Genomic DNA, 23,610 nt, shown 5'->3' with positions numbered 1-23,610 from the left:
TTTTTCTTTGATACTTATGTACCTTTAAGGGATATTGCTTGGAATGATTCTCCAATTCAAATGTCTCCTGAAATTAAATTTGAGTTTGAGAAAACATTACATTCTGCACTTTATACATGACATTTTACTTACATTATTAACAGACTGTATTGCAGCAGAACAATTTAATAATCTCCAGCAAAAGAAGTGGCTTAGTATCTCTCTGGGAGAAAACTGAAAAGTGAAACATAATAAAGAATAAATTGCATGTATAATGAATGAAGAACAAGGCACTGCTGTCGGGCTGTTTTGTACAGTTTGGAAATTCAAATTCCAACAATTATTTTTAAAGGTCCATGATTTTGGCAGAAGCTAGATGAAGGTAGCTGGTTTGATATTCCAGATGAATACAGCATACAGCCCCATGCTTCAGCAGTGTTTCACTTAAAGCCACACCCACAAACACACAGCACACAGGTCGCCTAGACTAGAACACCTGACAACTAATGCAAGAGGTGGACCTTTCTGAATTGACAGACAACATGACAGGCATGTAGACAACATCCATGATTGGACAGATGTTGGTGGTTGATATAATTTGTGCCATAGAGACTGGAGTGTTATCACTAAGCAGATATTTTATTGACATCTCCCTGAATGTAAGGGGAGCCCAAATTATAGAAACAAACATTACAGAAAATGTTTTGACCTTAAACCACATACTGCACCATTATTCAATGGCGAGTTTAAAAAAAAAAAAAAAAAAAAAAGCGATAAACTGTGATGTGTGGAATTTATTGAATACTCCTCATTATTATATAATAGAATAGTGTATAAATAAGGATTAGGAAGAAGCATACACACAGAAAGCCTCTGTGCAAACACACAGAAGCTTCATCTTAACCCATTCTAAAATCCATCCACGCTTCTGTACAACAAAGTACAACATTCCTCATCCCTCAAATCCCTCAGCTAGAAGAACAAGAACCAGAAAGCAAAGCATGCACAAACCCTCTCTATCTTTCTCTCCATCTTTGTCTTCATTTCTCTCTCTTGGGGTGTGTGAGGGAGGAGAAGGCTACAGCTGCATACAGAGCAACAATCTGTTTCTCTCCTCCTTTTCTGCCTTGTGCTAGACTTTAAGAGATAGTGAGGTGCAGCTCTTAAGCTCGGTAAATAGAGGGGTACTCTGGTAAGGAAAAAGAAAGGCATAAAAAAAATCTGATTCTGCTTGAAGAGAGAGTGGAAAGCTAAATAGGATGGGAGCAGTTTTGTCTTTTTCTGTGTATTACTGTGTATGCGGCATCTACTAGTCCTGAACCTACACACTGTTTCTCTCTCTCTCTCTCTCTCTCTCTCTCTCTCTCTCTCACACACACACACACACACGCGCGAGCACACACACAGGTTGCGTTGCTTTGTTGCGGTACCTATTAAGCATTTAACAGCATTTACAATAGACAGTTTAATCGTGTCACCTCTTGGCTGGGAGAGACTTAAAACTGCTGTGCCAAAGTGGATGCAGTAAAAGTTAAGCGTAGTACACAAAGTTTACAGAGAAGCAGGATAAAATGTCCTTTATCAGCTTTGCAAGCAAAGCGCTTCTGAAGCTGCAGGAGGTAAAACATGTGAGATGTTGAAGTTACTATAGAATGTAAGCTTCAAGATACAATATATCAAAACTACATTTGCATTTCCTGAAGGAAATACTGTGCCTGCAAGGAGCTACATGTGATGGAGGGATGAAAGTAAAAGATTAATGTTTGAAACAAATACACTGTAAAACTACATTAAAAGCCCTTAAAAAGTATAACAATTTCAAAGTGTAAATCTAAGAAAAAAAAACAGAGAATAGAGTAGTTTTTAACGAAGCAGAATTAAGTATATAGTTCCCCTAAATACACTATATGGTCAAAAGTATGTGGACACCTGAACATCGCTTGTTGAACATCACATTCCCAAACCATGAGCATGAATATGGAGTTGGTCCCCCTTACAACAGCCCCCGTTCTTCTGAGAAGGCTTTCCACTAGATTTTGGAAGGTGGCTTTGAGGACTTTTGTTCATTCAGTCTCAAGAGCATTAGTGATGTCCAGCACTGATGTTGGGAGAGGAGGCCTGGGGTGCAGTCAGCATTCCAGTTCATCCCAAAAGTGTTCAGTGCACTTGAAGTCAGTGCAGGATGCTCACGTTTTTCCACAGCAACCTTCCACAACAGACAATGTCTTTATGGAGCTCACTTTGTGCACAGAGGCATAGTCATGCTGGAACGAGTTTGAACCCCTTAGTTCACTAAAGAAGAATTCTTAATGATACAGCATACAAGACATTCTAGACAACTGTGTGTTTCCAACTGGCAGCAGTGTCCAAAGTGTCCACAAACTTTTGACATTTAGTTCTTTTGCACCTGAAAATTGGCTTGTTTGATTATAAATATTGTAAAAAAGATACCTATGAAAACTAAGTCAACCAATAAAGTATTAGTAAATTATTTTAATGTTTATATGTTACACATATAAAATGGGGCCACAATGTAGCACGGGTTTTAATCCCAATCTCTGGTTTCTATGGAGTTTTGAAAGTTCCCAGAATATGCCAGTAGGTGGACTTGTGGCTCTAAATTGCCCCTGTGTGTGAATGAGTGTGTGAATGTGTGTGTGCATGGTGCTTATTCAGGATGTATTCCCACATTGTGCCCATTGTTACGGATCCACTGTGACCCTGATGCTAATGAATATATATATACAAACCTGACCAAGTGTAAGATCTTGTCCACACTATAATACAAATATTTTTTCACATTTACACATGTATAATATAATTCATAAATGCCTTGACTTTCCTGACCAATAGTCTGACAATATCAATGAGAAAGAATAAGACTTCAAATGTAGATATTTAAAAAGGAATACATTTCAAAACTAGAGTTCAAAACTAAAAAAGGCTGAAAAGTATATAAAAGTCTGAACTGACTAATCATGTTAAGCAGTTCAAGCTGGATTATTCTAGAATGGTGTTAGTAGAAGAAGTATGTAGAATAACAATACGGTGATAGGACTGTGAGCACTGTAATAAGTATCATTTTTGTGGGAGTTGAAATGCCAACTAAAGCTCCAAATGCTCCTGTGGGTTTGACCTTTTGACCCCCCCAGAACAACCCCCCGCCCCATCGTGAGCCATGGTATTAGTCCATCCAACCCACGCTTTGTGCTGCTACTTTTTTACAAAGCAGTAAGGTGTGGGAAGAAAAACTGAGCACACTGAAGTTTAAAGAGCCCCTAAAGTCATATGCAGACAGACAGACAGACCTGCAGCAAACATGGTGTCATTTGCATATGCACCCCCGAGTCGAATCCAGGCTTTATCTGTGCTGCATTCATTTTGATGTTTTAAGGTAGCAACGAGTGAGGCAGGCTCAAACAGCAGTAGGATGAAGTAAATACTCAATAATTCAGAAGGTCTCATATCTCCCTCTCTCCCTCACTCAGTGTCTGTGTGTCCTGCTCTCTGACTGCATGTGAAGTTTGCAGATGTTGATGGAATTCCAGCTGTCATCGCTGAAACATCTGTCTGCACTGAGACCGAGTGGCTCTCTGTCCTTTTACATTAAATCTGCACCACACGCACACACACACTCACACACAGTTGCAAACACACAACCATTGTCACACACGCACAAATTCCATCATGTAAAATTTCTAGTTGGTATGCCAGTGATGGGATGACCAAAGAGAAAATTAAATTGTATTCCAGCACACCAGCAAAGTCCAGGATCAAGAATGTGTGCACGCACACACACACACACACACAGATGCATGCACACACATTTCCACACACTCACTCAAGCTATTTAAAACTCGCAGTCATAGTTCATGATCTTTCTTGACTCCTTGTCCTTTGCTTATGAGTTGTGTATTATTCCCTGACTAATGACTTCAGCTATAGCACTGAAAGGAGGTCATTGTAATCGGAGGCCGCTTTCAATCAGTCTCTGTAATGGCCATGACATAAGAGTCAGTCATCATTAGGGAGACAAGTACAGCTTATGCGTTTAATACTTTCCACCCATTGAAACCACACATAATGTCTTGGATATTGACATTTACAAGATTTATACGATCCTAACTGATATTGAAAATATGTGAGACATCAGGTACAATCACATATTTCACATATTATTTGTCCTGGATTGTGTATCAACCATTAAATCTCCCAGACTACAAGATTTGCCAAGAATAAAACATGATCCTGACTCTCAAAACCTGGGATCTTGCAGAATTTCTAATGAACAAACATGACTGATCAAAACAAACATAGCAGTTGACAGTTCAGCTCGTCTATCATTCCTTATTTGTCTTTCAAATTCAGGACACCATTTGTAATCACTGGAAGGGGTGAATTAGCCCCAATATCAGCCTGATTATCCACTAGTGTGGCCTGGGCATAAGAAAACCCATATATTATTTGTCCTCGCTCCAGGTCTCCTCAGTGTCCATCAGTATCATATCATACAACTTGGGCACAGTAAATATTCTGTGAGGAAGTGATGTGTGCCAGGGCCACTGTCTCTCCCTGTGGCTTTCCAGCCTCATTTCCTCTCCTCACCCCTCAAAGAGACAAGCACAGCCTTGGGGCGAGCATACACCCACACATGCACACACGCCCACATGCATGCGCACACACAGCCTAGGGACAAAGGATGGTTATTAATTTCAGTTTATGAATAATGAAATGCAGAGCAAAAGAGTCTGACAAGGTTTTTTAGGGCCGTTCCATGAGCACAGCGGGTGGGGTCATTGCTGGAGTGAATACATTACAGCTCGCAGTGGAGCATCAAACACAAACACATTCTCTCTCTCTCTCTCTCTCTCTCACACACACACACACACACACACACACACACACACCCCAGCATCCATTCTGAAGTACTAAACAGGAGTGGGACTCTCCAGGCTTGACTGCACAGCTGGCACCATGAGCAAGTATATGTGAATGTGTTTGCCTCTGTGTGTATTGTTATTAGTCATAGCCTTCTCAAAGGGTCACCAAATTTCCTGGACCTTTGCCAACTTCTAATTATGGAGTTATTTGTATCTGTAAATTCTGCTAAAATGGGAAGTTGTTTTAGCCAGCAAAATCGTTGAGACAAATCTTGAAATGCTCCTTCCATATTTTTCTTCTTCTTCTTTATTCATTCATCTTCAGTAACTGCTTTATTGTGGTCAGGATCATGGTGGATCCGGAGCACTGGGCATGAGTCAGCAATACACCCTGGATTGGACACCAGTCCATTGCAGGGCACGATGCATACATTCACACTTAGAGGCAATTTAGCGGAATTATGACGTGAACAAATGCAGAAATATGGCGTGAACAATAATTGTCTAATGGCACCATCTTCAAATCCAAGCTTGTACATGAACTATGACATAAAAGCCATGAGATGGGAAAAAATAATATGCTTTGTGCGTCCTCCCAAAACAATCAGTCACTGGAAAAACAATTACTGTAATTAAATTAAGTGAACCCATAGAGACTGAAAAAGATTTGGCCACTCAAAATGCTGCTATTGTGAATGTAAGCCTATGATGGGGAAACATGCTTTTCACCAGCATAATGGATTTTATACGGTGCACTTGACAAACCAAACCCTGCTCTATGGCTCTGATTTTTCTGGCATTTTTAATAGTGTTAAGTGTTACACAAAAATCCTACTACCAGTTACTACATGTTGCTCTCCAAACCATTTAGAATTAACTGAAATGTTATCTCTAGATAGCATTGAGTTGTGTTATCTCCAGTTCACATGGAGTTGTGAACTGACATCTGCAAAATTACTAGGTAATATAAATCTTAATTTTTGATAATTCACTTATCTGGAGAATTGATCTCCTGTCGCAGCACTGACAATAAAATAGAAGATTACAGTATTTCTGGAGCTGCCCCTGTCGCATCCAATCCTAAGGTCATCAAATACATTCCAAAATGCAACAGTCCAAAAACAAATAACAGACAAAATCACTGCATTTGCTTTTGTATAAAAAATCCTGTGCCACTCATTACTGGGAAATATATTTTCCTAATTTATTTTTAAAATTTCATAAGATTAAACATTTGTCTTCAAACTCGAATATACCAAAGTTGAGGGAAAATGGTCATATTTACTATTTTCTACTATTTCAAATAATAGTGGAGATGTTAAGATTATGAAATCACACATATGTAATTATGCAGTGACCAAGAAAAGTGTTAAACAAATCACTCATTCATTCATCTTCAGTAACCACTTTATACTTGTGGTGAGCCAATCCCAGAACACTGGGAGTAAAGTGTAAATACACAATGGACAGGCCGGCACACATTCACATACCCAGTCACACTAAGGGGCAATTTAGAGTAGCCAATTCACCTACTGACTTATTTTTGAGAGGTGGGAGGAAATGTGAGCACCCAGAAGAAACCCACCTGGACACACTCAACGCAGGCAGTAACCCGAGCTGTGGAGCTGTCAGTGACTCTGGAGCTGTGAGGTGTCAAAGCTATGTGCTGCTCCAACATGCTGCCCCGTTAAGCAAACCAAAACTATTTTATATTATAAATAAACTATATTTTAAAATTATATTATAACAATATTCCTGATGACACTTTTCACAATTTGGGGAACTTCTCCCCAAAGCTTCATGTGGGCTGATTTTCCTAAGTTCAAAGTGAAAACTACTTGTGAAAATAAATTAAAGTAGAAAAAAAAACCCAAAAAACTACTTATTAAAATACTATTTGATTCAGCAATAATTATACACTTGAAAATTAACTTTTTAAGTTAAGCCATATGCCTTTATAAAAATGTCTTTAATACGATGAACAATATATATAGTTTAGTGTCCAAACTTTTAATTGGTATTGTACTTTAAAATCTTTATTGCCAAGGATCTGTGTGCTTTTTTTCAGATTGTGTATATATGTCAGTTTTAACAGTGTGAAATGGCTGCATGGTGATGATTAGAGCACCATAGCTACTAATTAGAATATTAGTTATCTATCAAATAGACTGCAAAAGTGCAATGTGATGGTGTTCGGTTGTTTAATAGCTCTTCTTTCTATCAAAATGCGATAGAAACACCTGCATAATTCCAGGAGGGTTTAGTAGTCCACTGACATGCAGAATAAAACTGTGTGAAATACATCTATTTGATAAAACTTTAATGTTCTAGGCTTATGCATCAGATAAGTTAGTAATATTTACCCTATTTTGTAAAATGGTTTGGTCTTCTGCATTGCTGCTGTATGAGCTTCCACACCCACTGAAACTTTTGTTGCTAATTACAAACATTTTTTCATATAGAGGGTCTGTGACTGTTAGTTATGTTTGTTCATGCCAGTGTGCAAAGATGTTGCATAAATCAGGCACAACAAATAGAACACGATGTCAGCAGCGTTGATGGGGATGCTCTGCCACCAACAAGTCTAGTCCTTTGTTTGATCTTGCTGTGACCTTGACCCTGTTTGGATCTAATCAGTTCATCTGCTGGTTACAGTGATAATTCCATATAAATCCTAGAAACATTCAACCACTTGTTCTTGAGATATTGCACTAATAAGAATCTCAGACAGATGGACAGACAGACAAGTCGATAACATAATGCCTCCACCATCTAGTGGTGGAGGCATAAAAATTAAAAGACAAAAAGAACAGACTATATGTGTAAGCAATAATGTTAATCACATTAAAATGAAATTAAAATTCGAATGTAGTTCGATTATGGGTTACAGCTGTTTACATTTCACGGGTGGTGTGTGTGGCAGACCTAGTGGCTAATTTTCACACTATTTATCCTTTCATATTTGCTTCTGTACTGCCCTGTCCTTTCTTTCAGTGTTGAGAATGAGCCGTGGTCTCAACCTGGGCACCTCGTAGAACATGAGCAACATTAACACCTGAGGAGGTCTGATTCCCACAGACAAGCTTCTGTCCTTCATGTTTCATCACACATGGAACCACGTTCCACAAATAGGATTAATCCTCAGAGAAGGACAGTGACAGAGAGAGTGTGTGAGAAAGAGAGACAGAGATAGTGATCTTTCATGTCTAAACACAGATAAAAGGGATTTTTTGTCATCAGTCAAGATCACTTTAATCTACCTCCATGACATTGTCCACCAGCTTGACTCAAGAGACACACACGCATAGTATGAAATGGATTACAGCACGTCCATCAAGTAGCGTTGTGTGCTTTTATATCCGAGCCTACATTATGTGTGAGTGTATCCCTCAGGACAACAGCCATCATGATGGTTTCTTCCGTATTAATTCACCGACGGCTTGCTTTTCTATCTGTCTTATCTGTTCATCTTCTACTTTGCTGCAAGACAAAGTCAGCTAGTCATTCCATGTGCACTCGCAAAACTCACTCACACACCGAGAAACTTTAATGTGCATTAAAGATTAAAATTAATAACATTAATTCCTCTTATTCATCCTGTTCAGAGTAAGCAGATTGAATTCCACGCATTCGCTTGCTCGCTGAGGTTTGATGTCTTTGTCCTTCCACTCTTAATTAAACCTGTTTGAAACTTGAAAGCCTTTTATTTCTGCCCCTGCCACACAGTTCCTCCAGAAGCAGTGAGGCGAATGAGAAAAGGCGAGGGGAAAGAAGGGGGGAAAGCATTTCTATTCGTTTCCTCACTCTCACGCTGAGGGGTGTGTGCGTGTGTGCCGAAGCCTCGTTTAAACGAATCGGGCTTTTAGCATGTGTGCTTAAAGCAGATAACGACTCGACATTATGAATTCAATCACTTTCTAGGCCAAGCAGCGGAGGTCATAGCCAATTACTCTGAGTAAGCACACACTCAGCTATACACACAAGCATGTACTGTTGTTTGAATGAAAGGTGCTTTTGTAGTAGAAGAGCTGTTTCTAAGCATGTTCAGATTTTCACTCCCGGGTAATTCTGTGTGGTTGTTAAAATGCCATCCATATGTATGCTATGCTATGTACACCTAAATGTAACCCTAAATTTAACCTCAGTAACCAAATGTAAACCTTTTGGCTCTTTTAGGTTTTTGTTTTTATTTTTATTTTTTATTAAAAAATGCAGTTTTTGTATGAAAAGAGTTAACCTTGTGGGATCCTCTAAATGTCCCCACAAAGGCAAAACCGCCACATATTCCTATCCACAAGGAAATATGCTTTCACACACGCACACACACACACACACACAAACACACACACACTGTACCATTCCAATATTCCAAATAGGTCTTAATGAGACAGCCCACGGCAGTGAAAGAGCTGATCTGAAACACAATGTGTCGATTTCCCCCTGCTTCCTTTATTCAGTTGGCATGCATAAATCCATTTATGAGGACTGAGGCGTGCACTGTGGTGCAGTCCCGTTCTCCAGCATTCAGTTGCTATGGAGTTAGTGGAACAAAAAAGCGACCAATTTCCCATGAGACCATGCAGTCTGTTTGTGCAATTGTGGATTATTAAGATGTGAAAGGACATGTCAGATCTGCCTTCTCACATATGTGATCTATCTGGACCTTTTTCTTGTAGCATGTGCATGGCCTGTGTGTAGGACACGCCACCAGGTTCTCTGCTGCCACTTCATGCTGGTTAGGTATCTTTAGCTGCCTTCATTAACATCATCTTCAGTGGTGGTGCAGTCACAATATGACAAGAGGCCCGTGACATTTCTCTCATAACCCAAGAGTGAGAAATGATCAGTGTGGGAGGAAGAGAGCGCAGGAGAAGAAGGCAGCCAAAGGAGGAAGCGGAAGGAACAAGAGAGAGTAGGTGGAAACAGTTGAGTGCAATAGTGAGACCTTGAATAATTAGCAAGAAGCCAAAGAATCAGTCTCTCTCACTCTAATTCTGTGATTTTTAATATAATCTTTAACACCTTCACAATGGGCAAGTTATATGGCATGAAGACCACATCCCATAATTACAGCCTTGTCACCACAGCAAGAGCAGAACTAATGATGGCAGAGCAAGTTCTGTTTTTCTACATCTCCTATGCAAACCCATCACCAAGCTCTGCCTCTTTCTCACCACTTTTAAGTCTTCTTTTCGTCTCTTTTCTTTGTCTCTGCATTGCACTAGTGTACTTTCACATTTTTGTAAAGGTTATCATATAGAAATCCTTTAAAGTTCCTCCAAATGCTTGGTCTCAGGTGGGTGAAAGTAGAGTAATGTTTGTGCGTGTGAGTGATGGCTAATCACTCAGCTTATTGAGCCAGAGAATCTGGAGAGGAATGCTCATCCAGTTCCCTCCTACACACCACCTCTCTAGTCTGTCTCTAAAGCGCATCTCATCAACTCTTTTTCAATGTTTCTAGTATGAAAATGCAAACATGAGCTGACAGACATGCGAAATGATACACACCTTAGATGAAAACAAACACACACTGAAGTGTAGTGCATGTCAAGTTACAGTGGAAACTCTGTAATAACTTGTCTTTATTAAATAGATTTTTATTTAAAAATGAAAAAAAAAAAAAGTTTAATTATGGGACATGTCCAGATAGTACACCATACTTCATGTAGAGACTGGTAACATGTTATCCATGTCATGGAACATCTCACTGTAAAATAATTAAAGAAAACAGCAAATAAGTAGGATATGTCACACTGGAATATCATAACACTGAATGTTTTAGAATAAAACGAAGCAAGTGGAAGGGTTTCATGGCAAATGTTATTTAATTTAAGTATTTAAAATCCTTTGGGATGCCACCACCTTGGTGTGTATGTTTTATTTTTAAATTATAAATCATATTATTTTATTATGGTTAAATAAGTTCGAATATGAATGTATTTGCTTGTGAGAGATTTATTTTTTCATTTTTTTATAGCTCATATAAGTATAGTTTACTAACCAGACCAGCAGTCGGAATTTGGTACTGTGAAATTTTTGAGTATTATGTATGAGTGTGAGTGTGTGTCTGTGAGCGAGAGAGATGTTTCTGTGTCCAGACAGTGGAAGCATAGGGAATATTCTGTGTGTAGTGAGTTGACAGGGAAGTGAGGGCTATTCCCACTGCATTATCCCCACCGCACTTTAAACTAGTGTCCATGCTGTCAGGCTAGTACACCACATCTTCCCTCTCGCTCTGTCTCAGCCACTCATGTTCTCTCCGCTTTTCCTCTCTCCATTTCATTTCCTCCTCACATGCATGTACATAGCCGTAGTATCTTTTATTCATGCACACTTTTCTCAGCTTCTCGGTTATCGGCTTTATTCCATCATAAAAGCACGTGTTGTGCATCCAGAATGCACATCGTCCAACTGACATACACTGCGCAAATTGCCAGCATGGGAATGAGAAAGGTTAAAGTGATGCACACACTCAGATCAGTGACACACACCCAGACAGACCCATCCACCCACACACACACACACACACACACACACACACACACACACACACACATTAATTACTGTATTTACATAGAAGACAGTTTAATGAAAATGCACGTGAAAAAAGTGCAGCTCAGCAATGCAGGTCATTAGTCCATGACGGCTTTTCCATTTCATGGGCAAAGGAAGTATTCTAGAGCAGTACACTGAAAATGGTTTAGCTTTTGCCTTTCAGAGATCTGCAATCTGCAGAGCTTACGGTCTATGAATATGCTGAAGAATCAAGTCCTAAATTTTCAACCATTATAATCTACCATCAAAGTTTAAAGCATATGATCCTGGCATCCCTTTGATTCTTACATAAAACAAAATGCCAGGTGTATTCTGTACATTGTATAAAACATAACTTTTATGTTTTCTCCAATATACAGAACATATATGCTGTCATGACAACCACAATGCATGTAATATGTGATGCCTATGAATACCTTGTATTTCACTGATCAACAAATGCACACACATGCACTTAGGCAGACCTGAGACACATCTCATAAAAGCAATCATGATAAAATGTTCACTTTCTCCATAATGCACAAGCATTTACACTAATGTGCTAACAAAAATGCCCTATGAGCGCCATAATTTTGTTTGTTAAATAACATTTCACCTTTTCTATTTCAGAACTACAAAGCTCTACAAGTCTTTGACATACACTGCATTAGCAGCCCGACAGCATGACGCCACAACCATGAGTCCTGACACAAACGGGAAACAAAAAACAGCATTTCTTCAGCAGCTAATACTGTCAACTAATGATCAACTTGCAAAAGATCCATGCAAAGATCCATGCAGAGAGTTGAACTAATGATCAAAAGCAGATGCCCTGGTAACAAGGCCAGTCCTGTGGTAGATACTTCTGTTTTACTTCACAGTCCCTTTGCTGAGAGTGCTGTTTACACACAGATGAGCATATCAAGCTTGGTATACATATTGCCTTTAAAACACATTTGGCAGTAGATCAAATTTTTAAAATTTTTGATGACATGACAGAGGGAGCGAGAGCCTGTGCTATGAGGCGCCTTTAAAAGGGAATCCCACTGAGTTTTTATTAAATGATTTGCTTTTTAAGAAGTAAACAAAGTGATTTGGATTGTTTTTATTAAAAACAATAGAGAATTGCTCATGACAGCAGTGACATAAGCCCTGGCTCTGGAGCATTTACGCCTCTAAAAGCAAGCTCTCATTACATGAAATGGTCAGTGTTGCTAGATGACTTTTTTGTGATAAGGTGTTGACCCATGTTTTGGTATAAATGATTATCCTCTGGTAATTTTCATGTTTCATTCCCACTGTGCTGGCTTTGGAAAAAACCCAGCTACCAAATAATGATGGACCCGCATTGTTGTTATAGCCTAGAGCTAAGTCAATACAAGCATTTACAGATTATGTTTATTTATATTTAGTTTACCTAATGTGAAAAATAGCAGAGTAATTAAAGGTCTGTGTTGCCACAATTGGCAGTTCACAATGCCACTTATTTGAGGACTGGTCTTGAGGGGCTGTCTTCACTAAAATAGTCATTGGGGCTCAAACTTTGTGGTGTTGTTTGACCAATGTATTTATAACAAACTTTAAAACAAGTCACAGCTGAATGTTAGGGTCTTGTAATGGTAATCAAAAAGTACCAGGAGTGCACATCTATTTATGTTTGCAATAGCAAACTTTCAGCACAATTAACCACCATTTAAGGAAGCTAACCTGTCATGTGCTAAATTATTCACATGGTGCAATGTTTTAAGGAAAAATGGTACACAAAAAAAGGTTTTTACAGATTTACCACCATTGTATAGTTATCAAAATTACATATAAAACAGATCAGAAGATATGTAACTTCACTTTGTGTTGTAGACATCACGACTCCTGGTTCTGTGACAAACCTTGTAAAGAAATATGAGTCATTCAATTTCTTGAGAAGGACCCTTTTTCTTCAACATACTCAGTATGGCTTTGTTATTTCTCAGATTATACTAACATTCTGAAATATCATTTATGGTGTCTAAGAAACCAGTAAATAAAATGATAAAAACATAATATGCAACATATTCACAATGATGTACATAGTTGTTAAGAATCTAACAACTTTCAAATACATTCCACTGGATGCCTCAATCTAGAAGTGAATGGACTCAGGAAAAAAGGCATGCAGATCAATCTATGGCATTACACAACAAATATATATTCAATTTTCAATTTAAAATGAAATGCTTGGCTCAAAATATTTGAATACATTACAGAACAGATTGTCCTCTCAGCTATGTAAGTGTGCCACTTCTCATTTATGCCTGACAGGATATCCATGCCAAAAATGTCCACAGGTGCATAATGAACTCACTAAACTAACTAAACCTGACATATAAAAATACTTATGATAGTTAATGTTTAGTTATCCTGATTAGTGTAGTTATCTTCTACTGTCAAAAAACCCCACCCAGAAAACATGGGTTCCAATAGGTATAGATGACCTCTTCATTGATTTGTAAGCCTGTGGTTAATTGGCCTACATCCTCTGTAGTATGCCATCAGTTTTTATAGTGCGAACTAAATGCAAAACCACTAATCTGCCACTACCATGACAGTGTCATTGCTGTGATTAGTATGGTCTACAGTTCATATAATATTCAGTCAGAGATGGTCATGTTGTGGTCCTATGGTAGGTTGCCAAACTGTGCCTAGATGCACAGTCAACCTACTCCATACTGACTTTTGCTAAATGTATTTTTACGTGGGACTTGCTGCCTTTTTGTCCAAGGCACAAACATATTATTGTACATGAGAGACATTATCACAAGGGGATAAGGATTGTAGCTACAGTGAGTCATCCCTTTTCTTGTAATTAAATACCTATTGCTTATATTATTGCAATTAACTAGCTTCCCAAACTTTGGACTTAAATTACATTAGCTACCACTTTTATATAGTGCTAGTAACTCTGATTTGTTCACACTGTTCGAGTAAAATTAATCAGTTGCTTTGTGCTGAATCAAAGGTTTGAAACCCAGGTTTCACACGTGACTTGATGTAAATAAACTTCTCAAATATGTGGCCAAATTGACAGCTCATCTGAAAGTGCAATTACACTTCACTCTTGAATATTGCTGATACTGTGTGCCTCTTTCATAAGTTAGATGTTTGATGATTTATAAAGGCATGACAAAAAGAGATTGATTAATGTCATTCAACAAATGAGCAGCTACTGAGATTAAAAATAAGGCATCATAAAGCTGGAAATTGATTATAGGCTACAGTGTTCACTAGGAAGGGTTCTGACCAGAAAATAGCAATGTATATTAATGTATTAAATATATGGAAAAAACAATAAGCCTTCCTCAGATGCAGAAGTATTAGTGCAGTTTTATTAAGGTAAGAAATGGTTTGTCAACACAAGTCAAATTTCACTTTTGCCTGAATGAATGATTAAATAATGCTGCCAAAACCTGAGTTACTTAAATCTTTTTTTCACAGTCCCCGATCAGCTATAACATTAAAACCACTGACAGGTGATGTGAATAATATTGATTATCTCAGTACAATGGCACCTGTCAAGGAATGGGATATATTAGGCAGCAAGTGAATAGTAAGTTCTTGAAGTTGATCTTTTGGAAGCAGGAAAAATGGGCAATCATAAGGATCTAAGCGACTCTGACAAGAGCAAAATTATGATGGCTAGACAACTGGGTCAGATTATCTCCAAAACGGCAGGTCTTATGGGCTGTTCCCAATATGCAGTAGTTAGTACCTATCAAAAATAGTCCATGGAAGGACAACTGGTGAACCGGCGACAGGGTCATGGGCACCCAAGGCTCTCTGATGCATGTGGAGAGCGAAGGCTAGCCCATCTGGTCTGATCCCACAGAAGAGCTACTATTGCACAAATTGCTGAAAAGGTTAATGCTGGCTATGATAGAAAGGTGTCAGAACACACAGTGCATCACAGCTTGCTGCATATGGGGCTGCGTAGCCGCAGACCGGTCAGATTGCCCATGCTGTTCTGAGCATCAGAACTGGACCATGGAGCAATGGAAGAAGGTGGCCTGGTCTGATGAATCATGTTTTCTTTCACATCATGTGGATAGGCGGGTACATGTGTGCTGCTTACCCAGGGAAGAGCTGGCACAAGGATGCACTATGGGAAGAAGGCAAGATGGTTGCGTCAGCGTGATGCTCTGGGCAATGTTCTGCTGGGAAACTTTGGGTCCTTGCATTCATGTGGATGTTACTTTGACACATACCACTTACTTAAACATTGTTGCAGACCAAATACATGCCTTCATGGTAACGGTATTCCCTAATGGCAGTGGCCTCTTTCAGCAGGATAATGCTCCCTGCCACACTGCAAAAATTGTTCAAGCATGGTTTGAGGAACATGACAAGAGTTCAAGGTGTTTACTTGGCATACAAATTCCCCAGATATCAATTCGATTGCGCATCTGTGTCAGAGCTGTCGAGGCATGGACTCCACAACACCTCTGAAGGTGTGGTATCTGGCACCAAGAAGTTAGCAGCATGCTTTCAGAGGTCTTGTGGAGTCCTTGCCTCAAAGGGTCAGAGCTGTTTTGGTGGCACAAGGGAGACCTACACAATATTAGACAGGTGGTTTTAATGTTATGGCTGATCGGTGTATAGACGCTATTTCCAAGTGATCCATTATTGTCAGCAATAAGCAGAGGCAATAGTCTAAGTATACATAGTAAACATTCACTGTACAGTTGTCAGACCAAAATAGTGGCTGTAACTCTCTATCTCTCTCTCTCTCTCTCTCTCTCTCGCTCACACACACACACACACACACACACACTCACAGTAATTCTGATTACAGTGTTCACAATGAACTGATTTCAATACATGATGAGTGAGTGTGTGCTTCAGTGGTATTGCTGCTATCACTGTTAAGGTCTGGGTCTATGCTTCTTGCAGAAATGAACAATATGATGTAATTGCATAGAAAACAACCAACTGCAGACACTGAGGCAGAGGCTTTTCTAGTTGTGTTGTGCAAATGGCAGCTGGGGGAACAAACATGCTACATGACAAAACCTGTGATTGGAGCATTCATATGCAACAGCCAAAATGAAAATGCAGAGACTTTGTGAGTTTGTAAGCTTGTGAATGTATTTTTGACTCCTCATGATTTCTCATAAGTATACTGAGGCCTTTAGTCTAGGTAATTAGGTTTCTGGGCAAACAAAACATGTGATGGGTTGAGCACACTGAAGTTTTCACTTGCTCAGAGAGCTAGCTAGTGTGATTATTGAGTTTGTAATGTGTAATGTTATTTTGTGAATTGTCCACCCCTGTAAATGAAATAAGAAAATAACAGGTAGTTCTAGCTGATCAAGATTAGTAGCTTCCAGAGGGAGAACTGGATTGTTTATATTTGGTGGTTCATTGGAAAGATAAGCTGTGTTGCCTTTTAACCCCAAGATCATGATCTCATTTATACTATTACAGTGCCTTCAGAATGTATTCACCCTCCAATTATTATTTCTCTTTTTGCTGTATTGCAACATCAAATTTAAGCATTTTTCTCCTCCTTTGAAGTGACTCTCTACAGAAATAAAATAAAATTATGTATTTAGATGTCTTCAGTATTATTTGAAAATTAAAAATTTAAAAACTGCAAACTGAGCACAGCACTCTGTTTGGCCTGATCTTGGCAGTGTCTGGGTTGTGCCAATTTTTTACTTTGTTATAATGGATTTCACAGTGCTCCTAAGAATGTTCAAAGCTTTGCTGATGTATTAATACTCTTCTCCATTTTCTTCCTCCTAACAACTTTATCTCGAAGCTTCACTGGCAGTTCCTTCAAGAGATTAGGACTGATCTGATCTGCCATTTTAACTGTGAGACCTCTTAAAGTCAGAGATATTTATTGTGCAAGCATACAATGGGAAAAGGTTGGATTTAAAATTACCACAGGTGTATGCTGTTTGAGATATTTAGTGTGAGCTCTTCAAAATTAAATACTAGTCCCAATTTAGTTTGCTAAACAGGGGGATGACAAGGGGATGAATACTGAATACTTTCTGGAGATACTGTATATATACACACACAAGTCTTGAGACATAAATAAGTAAATAACTAAATAAATAAATAAACAAACAAACAAATAAATAAACACATGTATGTACATATTTATCATGTTTAGAAGAAAAAAAGAAGCAGGAACACAGTACAAGTGCTGACTACTCCTATTCTGTAGTTCAGAAAATATATTGAATTTTTGCAGTACAAAACATACAAAAATTTTTAATGATATAAATGTCTTGCATCACTGCAATATGGCTAGAAACTTTCCTCATGAGATTAATTAACTTCGCAAAATCCTCAAACTTAGAGTAACTGAAGTACCATTAAGCCTACGTCTACGATGTCTACGATGCTCTACTAAAAGCGCTACGAATTTATGACTATTATATAGAATCATGAGGTTAAAGGCCTGTGTGGGTATGTGTGGGTGACACATTATGATAGGAATATTTGAAAATGTTGGCTTTATTTTTTATTCACAAAAATAACTAAAAGCACAATAATAGTATTGTTGGAGGTGTGCGTGAATGCTAAGACACTTTTTTTTTTTACCAGGGTGGTTTCATTTGGAGCTAGTGGCGTTTTAGTGCTTATTTCCTTGCTGAGTAAAAATAATGGCATCACCAAGGCCATGATCTCAAGTGGTAGCCTATTAAAAAAAAATTTACATGCATTCTACTGTTTGACAGCCATGAGGCCTATTCTTTCTTTTGGTATGTAGCAGCAGTGGTGCTGCGGACACAGAATAATGATTGCCGCAGCAAAGAGTGAAGCAAACCTGGCTGCTGAGTCCTCTAAGAAAAAGAAAGATAAGGTCCTTTTATGCATTGTTGCAACAGGAATAAAAAAAAATGAACACTTATGCTATGTTGTTGCACCATAAGCATACTGAAGGCTCAGCTGCTAAGCCCCATAACATGAAAAAGTGAACAGAACACCATTGTTGCATTGTTGCAGCAGGAATGGAAACAGGCAGAAGGCTTACTGGTCTAGGTCCCTAGAAGGGAAACGATGATGTAGTGGCAACAAACAACAATTTTTTGGCATGAGCCAAATCTAAATGCTATTAGCCAGCATTAAGATAAGATAAGATAATGTGTACCTTTATTGATCCCCCATAGGGAAAATTCAAGTTTACACAGCAGCACAAGTAGGAGGAGTAACATCAAAGAAAATAAAGAATTTCCATAAATACCTATACATTAGAATTAATATAAAAATAATATAAGATAAATAAAAATAATAGAAACAGTAGAAACAATAAAATAGATCAGCATAATGAAGAGCAGAGACCTGGGGAGCTTAATAGAGCCACCTCACATATACAGACTATGCTGTACTCTAGGTAGCTGCTTCTGATTCTCTATTGAGCCCACCCTGTAGGAGAGTACTGATAGCCTGTCATTGGAATATTCTGACAGTTAGAATATAATGAAAGAGTGCGGCTCAGCAGCAGCAAATATGCTGCAGGCTTGAATTAAGGCTGCCTTAGCAAAGCTAATGCTTGATCCCCACCTGGCACAAGCGATCAAATGCTTCACCCATCATCATGTATCTGCCCAAGCCAGTGTCTGGGCTATTCCATGATGTATCAATTTCATTAAAGAGCTCTTATATGCAAAAAAAAAAAAAAAAAAAAAACATTCCATCCTGGATGCGATAGCAGATACGGAAGCATTAGGTTTACGATGAATGCCTCGCCTCTGGGAAAGACAGGTGGCTTTGCTAGTGGAACAGGCAGATCTGTGAGTAAATCCATGCTGCCTATAGCCTGTATAGGTTTTCAATGCATTTGACACATTGGTTAATGTGAATTTCATCTCAAACAGCACTCAATTAAAAATCTTGTATGGTAACACTATTTGTATTGTTTTCTGCTTGATGTATTGCTTTGGTTGTATTTCCTCATTTGTAAGCCACTTTGGATAAAAAGTCTGCTAAATGAATAAATGTAAGATGTGAATGTAAACACAGCAACCCACCTATTCCTGGTCATCATCTGGACATCTTCTTGATGGAAGAAAAACCATTATTGTCAATTAAATACATGGATAGATTAACCATAGGGCCGAACACTCTCTTATTCTCCTATTTGTTTTCATTTTTCTGGTGATGACACTCAGGAAACACAGACATGCATCTAAGCATCTACTAAAGACACATTTGTGATTAGAGATGAATTTGAAAATGGATCAAAAGTGGAGTAGTGGAGCTGCTATGAGAAAGAAATGAGAGAGACAACAACACTGGCTGATGTAGTGATGTCGACCTATTTTAACCCAATAGATGTTAGCGGAGAACTGAACACTGTGGCTAACATAATTAAAATGATATGATCATTGCCAAATATCCCATCAAGACAGCGAATACCACCAGTATTAACATTGCCTGTTGCAGTAAATATGAATCAGCTAATGCTGGCTAGCTACTCCTGACTAACTACTGACTCTCCCTTTCCTTTGATAGCGCTTTGTTGCATTTCTCCTGGCAAACTTCCATTTTTCATAACTCGCAGCTTGCTGTTAGACTAGCGAATGTCAGGTCATATTGTACACTTGCAGTCCACTTGCATTTCAAATGTTTTCTTGGCTGCTTGTGACTCATGTAGATCAATATGGCCAGCAGCCCAGGTAGAAGCATACATTTTCAAGTCTTTAGCCTCGCAATGCCGTCAGGCAGCAGAGACTGTTGCAAGTGCAGGTTAATGACTTTATTGACAAATGCAGGCAGACAATTCCAAAACATGATCTAAAAACAGCATCTAAAACAGTTGAAGGTCAGGCAAACAGAGAAAGTACGGGCACAAACCAGAAACAAATACAATGAAAACAGACCAAGATCAAAACCAGATATTCATAAACAGACTCAAAGACTTGGTACATTGAGAGGAATACTCTAAATGTCTGAGTCCGGGTTATTCATGTGAGTGAGAGTGATCCAGGTGTGTGCAATTTAGAGATCAGGTGACCTTGAACGAGGAAGTGAGTGTGTCTGGATGGCCATGATTGGATGCCATGAGGAATTCTGGGAATCAGAGTTCATGGTTGCCTCAGGCATTGACATGACAAATGATGTATCATGCCATGGATCTCTGATTTCTTAATCCATCCTTGATTATGGATGCAGTAGCCATACATTGCCCTCATGCAGACTTCCTATACCTGTGATGTTAGTGGTGGCAACTCCAGCAGTGAAATTTAGAATGTTGCACCTCAAATTTTTTCAGTATGTCCTGAACCATCACTGGACTCAGAAGCAGAGGTGGCAATGCTACCCGCTTCACCATTGTGCTGCCCCTAATCCAACAAGTTGAATAAATTTCACTTATCTCTTCCTTAAAATCATTAAATTGTTCACTAGATCGAGTGCTTCCATACCTAAGAAATTTTACCACAATTCAATCTCTTTTAATAGAAATATACTCTTCCATTATGTACTTACATCTTTCAAACTAGCAGTTATTAAACCATGATTTAAAAACCTGACCTTGACCCATCTAAGGAACTCTTAATGACTCACGAGCGGCAGTGCAAAACCTTTTTGATGCTTGTCTATCATTTGAAGCTCATGTAGAAAACAGTACTATGACGGCCTTTAGATTCTTTTCTTCTAAGCTGGACTATTGAAATACTAGATGTTCCAGTAAGTGCATAAACAAACTCCAGTTAGTTCAGAATGCAGCAGCCAGAGGCCTCACTAAAACCAGAAGGTTTGACCATATTTCCCCTATTCTATCCACGCTACACTGGCTCCCATTAAAATTTCACTGTGATTAGGTCATGCTACTAATGACCTATAAATCACTGAATGGTCTTATCCCACAGTACCTTAACTTTTGATTTATTATGTTCCACCACATCTGCTTTGATCAAAAGGTACAAGTTCTTTATCAGTACCTAGGATAATGAAAACTACAGTACTTTCCTACAAAGCCCCCAGCTCTGGAATAGCCTTCCTGGTAATATGTGACTAACACTTAGGTCTAAGCTGAAATCCTAATTGTTTAATCAGGCATTTCGTTAAAGAGGTCCTCTCTTAGAGAGGGGTACAGATCTGGGGGCTCATAGGCAGAGAAAACTGGGATGTTTTGTCATTATGAAGGAAACTGCCATGGAAGTCTGGAATATAAGGAAGTCAAACATGTACATATGTTACCATGGTTTTACTATTACGTTAGGACCACTATGATACCTTGGTGACAGGGGCTCAGGAGAATGGCCAGAGGATGACCCTGATGTAGTGTGTAATATTCTATAGGCTAGGTAGTCTTAAGTTCAAAATGTGTGTAAGGTGTACAGTTGTTTCAATTGGATTCATGCCAGGGAACATACTTTTTATCCATCCATCCATCTTCCATAGCGCTTATCCTACACAGGGTCGCAGGGGAGCCTGGAGCCTACCCCAGGGAACTGGGGGCACAAGGTGGGGGACACCCTTGACAGGGTGCCAACCCACTGCAGGGCACAACTGCACACACATTTACACACTACTGACAATTTGGAACAACACGTCTTTGGACTGGGGGTGGAAACCAGAGTACCAGGAGGAGAACATGCAAGCTCGGCGCACACAGGGTGGAGGCAGGATTTGAATCCCGATTAACCCTGGAGGTGCGAGGCTAACATGCTAACCACTAGCCACTGTGCCCCATATTCTTTTTATATTCTAGTGATTTACTAGCAGTAGATTCCTTTTATAATCAACCATATAAGATAAGCCATATTATTTATAGAAAAATAATGCATCATTTTTGTGGTGTTGATAATTGATTTCATTCACAATATTCCTTAGAGAAAGTAAAATATTTTACTGTATTACATTTGTTCAATTGAATGAATGGATGGATGCAGGCCTATTTGTAGAGGTCTATTACCTGAAGGAGAGTTGATTGTGTTATAATAGCAGTAAATTCTGTCAGCTTTGAAAAACAATGGCAGTAAGCACTTTGGGAGCCAAAAGAGCCAATTGCATTGACTCACTAAAAAGAGATCGAATTTCCATCATGAGTTGGTACAATATTTAGGTAGAATAACACAATGACAGAACAAGTCAATGGAAATAGCTCATAAATATAATACTACATGTGTGTGTGTGTGGGTGTACATCCATTCTGCATATATGCCACTCTGCAGAGAAACCCAGATCCGACATGATGCAATGATTTGTACCCCTGAGAAAGTCACGATGGTCTGACAAGCAGAAATCATTATGGATTGTATTTCAAGGATTTATACTCCGTACTTAACTTTGACAGCGTGAAATACAATATTTCTGATTGGTGGCTGGCTGCAAGCCCTGATTTGAAACTTGTAAAGTTTCTTTGACTTCTTGTCAAAATTTTATTGCAACATGCTCTGAAGCTATGTTACACCATCGAACCATGACTCCTTTCGTTCTACAGCTATCTGACTGGACTAACAGCTCCTACAACAACACACAACAAGACAATCTCAGTGAGTCTGACCAAAAATGCTATCTCCATCTGCAATAATGCTACTCTAAATAAATAATAATAGGTTATTCTCTTTCGTGAGATTTGGCCTAACAGAATGCTTGTGTATCTAAACAGTTCTACAATCCTCTATTTGTTCATTAAATATTTCTAATTACAACTGAGTTTCCTTTATGTTATGTTATTATAACCCAGCCTGGCAGCACTGCTGTAACATTTATTACTTTTGTCACAAGAGAGCAATTTTCCCAGCACAGACCTATCTTTGCATGCACATGTGTGCAGAATTGAGCATTAGCATGGTGGAGGTAAAGGTCGGCTTATCAGTACTCGTTCTACGCTAATTTCAGCTTCCTGCGGCTTTATTCCCCTCCACTGGCTAAGTAAATACTAATGCTAATTCACTGAGTGATGCTGATGGAGCTTTGTCTGTGTGTCGGCCACTCGGTTTAATTAGCCTCTCAACAGGTTTGTTGTGTGTAGGCTAATAATATGCTAAGCTGCTCTCTTAAAAAAAGTTCTCTTCAGTTAGTGGCTTCACCAAGAAAACTTCTTTAATTAGCTTTGCTGGAATTAATCAGCACTTTTTCTCCACTAGCACGGTAATACAAGTGTTTACACATCTAAAGTCAGTACATTGCTGAGTTTTCTATTGTTTTTCTAAGCTTAGTGATGTGTACCAAGCAGTGTCTCATGCAGAAAAGGATATACATATACACATTCATCCTC

This window comes from Pangasianodon hypophthalmus, chromosome 19 (assembly GCF_027358585.1).
Source record: "Pangasianodon hypophthalmus isolate fPanHyp1 chromosome 19, fPanHyp1.pri, whole genome shotgun sequence".
Taxonomy (NCBI): domain Eukaryota; kingdom Metazoa; phylum Chordata; class Actinopteri; order Siluriformes; family Pangasiidae; genus Pangasianodon; species Pangasianodon hypophthalmus.
Note: the sequence above shows the minus strand (reverse complement) of the source record.